Here is a 9,803-nt window from a genome sequence, read left to right as displayed (position 1 = left end):
GTGTGTATATTTCTGGACAGATACAGCAATGTTTATCAAAGGCAGCTCTTGCCAAAACAAACAAACATGACACGGACCAAGATTTTAGATCTAACTATCAATTTAGAAAAAAATATAGAGCACAAAGGAACATATTAAATGGCATCATAGGGATGCAATCAGCAATAACAGATTGTGGAGTTTCGACTTGTGACGAATAATCTTGTTCTTTCAACCAATAAATTGTTATAAATAAATAGAGAGATGGGAGGGATAATATATAGATTAACAGAGACGAGACATAGCAAACAGTTGCAATATATGGACTTCATCTGGATAAACTGTTAAAAAAAAAAAAAGAAGATACTTTATGAGACCATCATGGAAATCTGAGCACTGACTGGATCTTTGGTAACATTAAGGGATTACAATTAATGTTTTAAGGTGTAATAGTGGGTTTTGTTTTGAAAATAGTGGTTTGCGTTTTTAAAAGAATTCTTATCTTTAGAGAGACGTACTGAAATATTTATGGATAAAAGGATAAAATGTTTGCGATTTGCTTCAATACAACGGGTGTGAGAGGGCGACGGTGGTGGTGAGAGTAGAGATGAAAGAAGGTCAGCCGTGAGCTGCTAACTGTCACAGCTCAGGGGCTGGGACACTGGATTTTATTATCCACCACCTTCTACCTTTGGATACGCTGGGCACTCTCCACGGTTAAAAAAATACCAAACTGAGCTCCAGCTGGAGAGAAGGAAGGGAAGAGAGAGAGGCATTCTCTCTCTTTAAAGTCACTTCTTGGAAGTCATACACACAATTCTGCTTACATCCCATTGGTCAGAATGTAGTCACGTGGCCACAGCGAGCTGTAAAAGGAAGTGATAAAATATCTTCCATTCTGGGCATCATGTACCCAGCTGAAAAATCAGGGCTCCTTTTACTACAAAGACGAGGCAACAGGCGCTGTGAGAAAACTTTAGCAGTCCTGCCACACTGGCTAAGGCAAAATATCTATTTAAACATGTGAACGTGTCCTTCCATGTGTGATAACATAATACAGGACCTATTTAATAATTGGTCCAGCAGAATTTGAGCAAAAGGTATCAGAGTATGACAGATTTTGGGTCATTATGTCACAACTCTTTAAAAACAGACAATAAGTCGTTGCTCTCCTAAAATATAAAACCAAGATGAAAACTTATCAGTTAACTATAGGTCAAATAATACTACAATAACCCACATTGTAACCACAGTCTCTGTTATAATAGAGAATTTTTCCAAGCCCAATAGAAAAATTTGAATAATCAATACAGTAGAATCTATATTGATGGTAAATAGTGGCAAAGCCACAACATCCCCCTCCATTAATGTGGGCCACAGACTCTTCCAGGGACCCTGTCACATGATAAATTCAGCCATCCATCAGACCTTTCCGAGCACTTAATATGTGTAAGTAGATTTAAAGAATGATCTACTAAGCGTTCCTCTGGACTCTGCCCGCATGTACTACTGCCTCTTTCAATGATGCAACATCAACAACCCAGCTCATTAAGGACCACATGATACAACCACTTAATACAGCACCTGGAACGGAGCAAGCATCAAAAAGCTTTAGCTTTTACTAGACTATTCTTTTAAGATCAGCGCTACTCAGCATTTTAAACATACTGCTTTTTTTAAAAATTAAGAATGTATTATATTTTATTTATTGATTGATTGGCCACACCACACAACACGCAGGATCTTAGTTCCCCAATCAGAGATCGAACCCATGCCCTGTGCTTTGGAAGCTCAGAGTCTTAACCACTGGACTGCCAGGGAAGTCCCTTAAGCATATTGCTTTTAAAAGCAGAATCCTTAGCCAAAATGTTTTTTGTTTTGTTTTGTTTTATTTTGTTTTGCAGTACGCGGGCCTCTCGCTGCTGTGGCCTCTCCCGTTGCGGAGCACAGGCTCCAGACGCGCAGGCTCAGCAGCCATGGCTCACGGGCCCAGCCGCTCCGCGGAATGCGGGATCCTCCCGGACCGGACCGGGGCACGAACCCGTGTCCCCTGCATCGGCAGGCGGACTCTCAACCACTGCGCCACCAGGGAAGCCCCCAAAATGTTTTAAATGTAATAAAAGGTGGCTTCAACAGAAATCTGGTTAGATCTATCTTTAGTTTTGAAAGTACTAAGAAGGTAAGAGGTACCTGTTAACAGAGACTGAACACACTGAAGTAACACTAGCATGTTAATGAAAAGTTGCTGAGGTTAATATAGGAACTTTCATTAAGAACCTATAGTATCAAGAAAATCTTTAATTTCATAGTGATGGAGAATAAAATTGTTCAGTGAAATGAAAAACAACTATTTAAAACCTCTGTTTTTAAAAACAGCCTGGGTTGGGAATTCCCTGGCAGTCCAGTGGTTAGGACTCTGGGCTCTCACTGCCTGAGGGCCCGGGGAAGATCGCACAAGGCGCGGAGTGCAGCCTAAGTAAATAAACAGAGAGAGAAAAAAATAAAAACAGCCTCGGTCATTGCAGTAAAAATTCATTCTTATAGAAGAATTCCTGGAATTACAATTGTCCATACTCCCACATCCACAAGCCAAAATCTAAAGATGAGGAAGGAGATAAGTGAAAGTCATTGGAAATTTAGTAGGGTAAGCATAGGTTTTCAGTCAGGTCTATACATCTGTATAAAAAGAATATCTTACTGCTGTCTGAATTGCAATTCTTACTTGAAAATTAAGGACTGGTTCAACAGAAATCACTGATTTACAGACCAGTAAGAGACCTAATCTTCTAATTTTTGAATTAAACAACTGAGGTTTGGGAGAGTTAAATGCTTTGCCAAATGTGCATATAACAAGGAACAAAAAAAAAACTATTAATTTTATCAAATTCTTGCTTTTTTTTTTTAGGAGGGAGGAGAGATGGACAAGGGAAAGCAATTTAAAAAGTACTAAGATTAAGCTCTAGCAAAATTAAAAATAAGAAGCATGCAAAATACTAGGGAAAGTAACTGCTAAAACTGTATGCAAAGTTCTTATCTGGACACAAGTATTTCCCATTTCCCAAAATTCATAAGCAGTTAATTAGCCCATTTGTGTTTAAATATTCAACTCACCGGAAGAGTTACTTAAGCATTCTCTAAGTTAAGAACACACTAGCCTGTGATTTAAGAAATGAAGAAATAGGGACTTCCCTGGGAGTGCAGTGGTTAAGAATCCGCCTGCCAATGCACGGGACATGGGTTCGATCCCTGGTCTGGGAAGATCCCACGTGCCGCAGAGCAACTAAGCCCATGCACCACAACTACTGAGCCTGCGCTCTAGAGCCCGCGAGCCACAACTACTGAAGCCCGCGCGCCTAGAGCCCGTGCTCCACAACAAGAGAAGCCACTGCAATGAGAAGCCCGCGCACCACAATGAAGAGTAGCCCCTGCTCGCCACAACTAGAGAAAGCCCGTGCGCAGCAACGAAGACCCAAAGCAGCCAAATTAAAAAAAAAAAAAAAAAAAGAAATGAAGAAATAAAGAAGCAATAGCTTCTACAATATATCCACACCCACCTATACACCCTAAAGCCCTCTGCTCCTTCCCCATGCCTGTCACCCAATCCTGGATGGAAAAAACCCACTTATTTTCTTGTTAACGTTTCTGTGCCTCAGTCTCCCTACCTAGGGAATAATCATCTCTGCCTTACAGAGTTACTGTGAAGTTTAAAGGGAATTCATGCCCAGTACACTGCTCTAATTCTCAAAGAAGAATCTTCAGTTCAGGCCACAGTAAGGTATTTTTATACATAGAAACGAACGACAGCTGCTATTATTATCATAGTCATCATGACTGTTATTGTTATAGGACAAGAGTCAACTAATACCTGGGGTCCAGGAGGTACTGGTTGACTCAGTGCTGCTTCTTTCCCTGTCAGGGTAAATATGCAGCCCTAGATGTCTCCTGTTCTTACTCATACTGTCCCATTCTTGCCTTACGGTTTCCATTCCTTCCTCTCTTTGAATAATATAAAATTTTTTCCCAAGATGTCTATTATTTTTAGTTTTCCCATTTGCTGCATTCACCAGATCTCCTTCCTTGTGGTTCCATTTCCTTATATGATTTGTAATCTTTGACTGCGAGCTCATCTTTAGAGAGATTGCTATCTACAGGAGTCCAGTGTTCCCTGAGTTGTGGAAACTGTGCTATACATCTCTCTGTATGCTTCCCATTGGTCTCTGCCTGGCCCTGGGTTTCAGAGGTGTCAGGCCAGTTAATATGCCAATTTCTTAGACTGTGGTCCCTGAGTTATATAGTAATGTGAATTCAGACCTCAGACTTGAGCTGGTGCAGGGTATGATGCTCTAATGTCTAGCAGCTGGCTCTTTCCTACCATAGTTCAAGTGGATGGCAAGCTTCCTTACAGCCTCCCCAGGCCAATGAGGGGTATTTTTCTAGTTATCATCTCTGTGTCAAGGTACTTGTGGCAGGTTGTATTTTCCAAAGAAGGATGCACTAATACATATCATCTCTGCAAGTTCTTCCTTCAATGTGACATTGACACTCGCCATCAGGAGGTGAGGTCTGTGTTCCTTTCTCTGAAACTAACTTCCTTAGTCAATAAAATGCAGTAGAATTGACACTGTGATGTTCAAGGCTAGGTCATAAAAGATGATACGATTTCCACTAGCTAGCTGTCTCAGGACACTCGCCTTTGAAACCCGGCCACCATTTTGTGAGGAAGCTAAGTGATAGGAAGGGGCCACCGTAGAAAGGTTCCATCTGACATCCACAGCTAAGGTCTCAGTCCACAGCCAGGATCAGCCACCAGACATAGGAGTGAGTGAGCCTGCAGGTGATTCCAGCCCCGAGCCTTCAAATCTTCCATCTGAGGCCCCAGACATGGTGAAACAGAGCCAAGCTGTCCCTGCCGTTCACTGTCCAAATTCCTGCACTGTCCCACAGAATACATGAGCACAATAAAGGGTTGTTTTGCACCACTAAGTTTTGGAGAAGTTTGTGATGCATCCATGGTAACTGGAACAGTACTCCTTTGTGACTCCCAGCTCTCAGCAGATGCTCAACGCTGCCTTCTGCCACCTGGGGGTTTCCTCCTCTTGGTTCCTAGCTCAGCCGCATGGCCATAAATTATCTTACTATACTTTACCCCGCATTTGAAATATATGGAAGCAGTATGGGGTTTCTTCACGTTGCCTTCCTCTGCCACACTGACCAGGAGTTCCCAGAATAGCTTTTCAAACGATGACATAAAGAACTGAAGAATTTAATTTCTCTTGTATGTAAAGATACTTAAAAATCAATAGGAAAGTGGACCCCAAGACAGTGTGTTTATTAAAGAACAGATAACCCATTACAGAAAAAAATGGTCAATAAAAGTTTGCCCTCACTAATACTCAAAAAAAAGCAAAATAATACAATGAGCTACAACTTTTGCCCTGAAAATGGTAAAAAATTTTTTCTCTACTACTAGACAGTGTAAGATGGTGTTCAAGGAAACAGCTACTCTCATAAGGTTTCAGTGGAAGTATTAGTATATTTCCAGAGAGCAATCTAGCAATACATATGTCCTTATAATTTTATATACTTTTGACTCGGCAATTTCACTTCCAGGAGTTTATCCTAAAGGAACAATCAATGATACATCCAAATATTTACCTTCAAGGATGTCAAATCCTACATTTTTTATAATAGAAAAGCAAAAAGGCTGAAAATAGCCCAACATCAAAGAGCAGATGGTAAGATTATTTTTAGCTTTGATTAAACCAAAATAATCATCAAGTGAACATAAAGAAAGGCAAGTTGTAGATTCATTGAGAAAGCTAGTTATTTATATATTTGCAATGCCAGTCATTGTGCTAGGAGGTGAAATACAAAAATGATTAGGATGCAAAAGCATACAGTCTACTGGGGGAACAAAGTAACCAAACAATTACACTTCACTATGATACCGATTGATGATAAATCTGTGTTTAGATTTTGCGGGACAACAGGGCCTTTGCTGACCTAACCAGACTGGGGAAGAAGGAGAGTTTTGCTGTTGTTTATGGGCAAGGCTTGTTCAAGCCAAGTCCCACGGGTTTTGATAAATAGAAATGGACTGTGGCAGAGAAGACTGGATGCCCAAAATTCTGGTTCCTCCGGAGAATACAGTTGTTCCTAGAAAGTGGTTACCTCCTGGTGGTTGGAATGGGAGTGAAGGCAACGTGTGACACTTTGTGCAAGAAACTTCAGAAGCAGGTCTGCTTTTTTTTTTTTTTTTTTCTTTTTTTGAGGTCACGCAGCTTGTGGGATTTTAGTTCCCCGACCAGGGACTGAACCCAGGCCCTACGACAGTGAGAGTCAGGATGCTAACCACTGGACCGCCAGGAAATTCCCCCAGGCCTGCTTTCTCCATACTTCCTCCTTCCCACTTTCACAAGGGGGTTCAAAAAAGACTCGGAAGAAACTAGAAAATGACATTTAGATAGAAATGTGGGTAGAGACCCTGCTGGAAAAGGTAAAGATGTGAAAGTTGCCCTGGAGAGTGGAGGAGGGGTTCAGCACTGAGGCAGGACCACAGACACATTTGAACGCCGGCCAAAGTGGCTTGTACTTTCCTTTTTAGCAATGAGAAGGCATGAGGGTTTTCGAACAGAGGTGTGGCATATTCACAGTCATAGGAAGCTTTAGGAAGATTAAGATGGCAGAGACTGGAGCCAGGTTAAGAGACTACATATAATAGTTCAGAGTGCTTAAATTAGAGTAGTAGAGAGAACTTGACAACACTGACAATTGATTGAATATTGGAGGTTCAGGAAAGGAAAAAAAGAGTCAAAGAGGACTGAGGCTGTGAACTAGGGTGACCAAAAGAATTATGGAACCATGAATTAAATTCAGAGAAAGTGCGAGTCTGGGGGCGGAGGGCAACGAGCAGCTCAGTTTTAGATAAAATTAGTCTAGGACATTCAGGTGGAGATATATAACCTGGATCTAAGCTATAGGAATATTGAAGACGATAGGTTTGGTTGGGAGATGAAGCTTTTAAGAGATCGATTTACTGGTGAGAATTAAGGTCAGAGATTGGATAAAGTTGGCAAAGGAGATTTTCCAGGGAGAAGAAAACCAGATTCCCTTAAAATATATGCAAGCCAGGAAGATAAAGAAAAGGCAGAAAAGTAACTGGAAAGGCAAATGATCCTGAGGAACCAGAATCGTAGGAAGAACCGGACCATGTCCAATTCTACAGGAGTTAGTAGAGAAAGGAACCACATATTAATAATACTGTAACACCAAACGCGTGATCTCATTTAATCCTCAAACAACCCAATGAAACACAACACCCAGTCAATTACTGACCAGGAATTCAGATCCGACAAAAAGAACATAAGCATTGCAATTAAATGAATCAGGATTCTAATCTTGGCTCTGCACTTCAATAGCTGCATAACCATGGGGTCATGAAGAAAATAATAGTGCCTCTGACTCTCATAGGGTTAGTGAGGATTAAATTTTAAAATGCATGCAGGATTTTGTGGCTTTGAAAATTACCACAAAAATTAAAAATGCTACTTTTGAAGTTAAAAAAATAAAATAAATAAATAAAATGCATGCAGGGGCGTCCCTGGTGGTGCAGTGGTTAAGAATCCGCCTGCCAATGCAGGGGACACACGTTCGAGCCCTGGTCCAGGAAGATCCCACATGCCGCGGAGCAACTAAGCCCGCGCACCACAACTACTGAGCCTGCGCTCTAGAGCCCGCGAGCCGCAACTACCGAGCCCGCGAGCCACAACTACTGAAGCCCACGCGCCTAGAGCCTGTGCTCCACAACAAGAGAAGCCACCATTATGAGAAGCCCGCGCACCGCAACGAAGAGTAGCCCCCGCTCGCGGCAACTAGAGAAAGCCTGTGCGCAGCAACAAAGACACAACACAGCCAAAAATAAATAAATTTATAAAAGAAAAATAAAAGTAAAATGCATGCAAAATGTTCAGCACAGTGCTGGGCATGTAATAAACACTCAATTAGTGGGAGATACTGATTTGTTTTCTAGATGATACTAAACACAGGTTTTTTTCACCACAGCCTGTTGATGGACATGTTAATCAGTAAAGACTTTTTGGAAGGCAAGATCCCACCAAAAGTTTTTAACGTACATACATCTGACCCAGCAATTCTGCTTCAAGGAATTCACTTTATAGAACTGTTCCCATGTGTAAGAATGTTCACTGTTGCATTGTTTGTAATAAGGAAAAATTGGAACCGATCTTCAGGAGAAATGGTTACATAAATTATGATACATCTATACCATATAATCATACATCTATGTGACACATCTATGAAATATTCAACGAAGACCTAACTAAACTGCTGTGAAAGGTATTCTCCACATCTTAAGTAAAAAAAGCAATTTCTCAAAAGAATCCACATATTCCACTGATGACCAAAAACAAATGAAAAGAGAATAAATACTAAATTAACTGTAAGAAGTGTTAGAAAGTAAAGAAAGGTCTAGAAACTAAAGAGGGCTTTCACCTCTTAAGTCTATATACTCCTGCACCCGAGCCGCCCGGAGCCTCCCCGTCAGGTCCTCAGCCCCGGCCTCCCCGCCAGCCCCCCTCCAAGAGCATCACAAGGATCCTTGGGGCGACCCGTGTGCGTTACTAGGATAGATGCCCTTCTTGGGAGGGGGCCGAGCCAGCTGACCTCAGGGACCCACCTCCCTTCCAGGCCTGACCCGGCCACCCCCCGTCCCCTCCACCCCCGGCACGCCCCTGGCCGGGGTTCCCCGGGACTGGTCGCACTCACTGTCCCCGCAGCTCCGCCGTGGAGGGGAGGGGCTTCTTCTCCGGCCTGGCCCGCGGTGACGGCGCCCAGGTCTGGGGCGGGGGCACCGGGCAGCGCGGGAGCCATTGGCGGCCCGGAGCTGAGCCGAACCACCGGCCCAGACCTCTAGAGCCGCTGGGCTGACTGCGGCGGCGGGGCGGGGCGGGCGGCCGCGCTCGCTCGGGCGCCGCTCTCGGGACGATCATGCTCGGCGGCCTGCAGCCCGACGACGCTCGGGAGCGCGGCGCACCCCCGCCCCGCCCCGCCCGGCGAGAGGCTGCTGCGGCCGCCACCCCGCCAGCCCGATGCGCGCCCGTTGCCAGGCGCCCGGAGCTTCCGGGATGCCTTCCGGGCGGTCACCGGGCGCCGTCCCGCAGGACTCTGGGCGGCAAGTCAGGTTGCCGCGCCAGGATGGTGCCTGGGCGTTCGGGAGACCGCTAGGACTCACTGGACTACAGTAGGGGGCCGCCGCAGTCGGAGTCACGGCTGCAGGGGGTGGGGTGGCAGGAGGCTGCGGAAACGAGCCTCAGTCGTGACACCAGGTCAGTGCGGCACGAAAGTGGCGCCACCCACTGTGGACAGGGTGGGTGGTGGGCAGTTGGACAAGGTTGGTGAGGTTCAGTTCTCTAGGTTGCATTTTTAAGATTCAAACTAACCAGGCTCTCCAGAGTAGTGCTGAGAGTGGACCAGCAGTACCTGACTAGAGCAATCTTCGGCAAGTGACGTAGCCTTCCCGAGTTCCCGGATTCCGCGTTCTACGCCTCCACTGTCGAGGTTCTTTGGTGAAAGTCTCGGCGCACGTATCCTCCCTAGCTGGGAAGCCTAGCGACCTAAGACAGTAGTGGCTTAGCCTATGTATATATACTCTTGCCAAGTTGTTCCAAACCCTGTCTTCATTTCTTGACCCCTCCACTAGGGCTGCAAACTGAGCCCTGGTAAGATGGTTTCGGATCCCACAGAACTCCTGAAACTGCTCTCAGCACACCACTTTTGTTTTCATTAAGTTTGATACTAACCTTTCC

The 9,803-nt window shown here is 44.3% G+C and overlaps 1 protein-coding gene across 1 annotated transcript in view; it reads right to left on the bottom strand.

The window, feature by feature from the left end:
• Nucleotides 1-8,905, bottom strand: part of CUNH8orf89 (chromosome unknown C8orf89 homolog) — a 54,944-nt gene extending 46,039 nt beyond the window's left edge. The window contains exon 1 of the mRNA XM_029222478.1: nucleotides 8,764-8,905. The gene's annotated coding sequence lies outside the window, so the exon portion shown is untranslated. The remainder of the gene's footprint in view (nucleotides 1-8,763) is intronic.
• Between the last annotated feature and the right edge of the window lie 898 nt (nucleotides 8,906-9,803).

Source organism: Monodon monoceros, unplaced genomic scaffold (genome assembly GCF_005190385.1).
Source record: "Monodon monoceros isolate NGI ecotype Baffin Bay Population unplaced genomic scaffold, NGI_Narwhal_1 Super_Scaffold_14, whole genome shotgun sequence".
Lineage (NCBI taxonomy): Eukaryota > Metazoa > Chordata > Mammalia > Artiodactyla > Monodontidae > Monodon > Monodon monoceros.
Note: the sequence above shows the minus strand (reverse complement) of the source record. Positions and strands in the feature narration are given on the sequence as shown.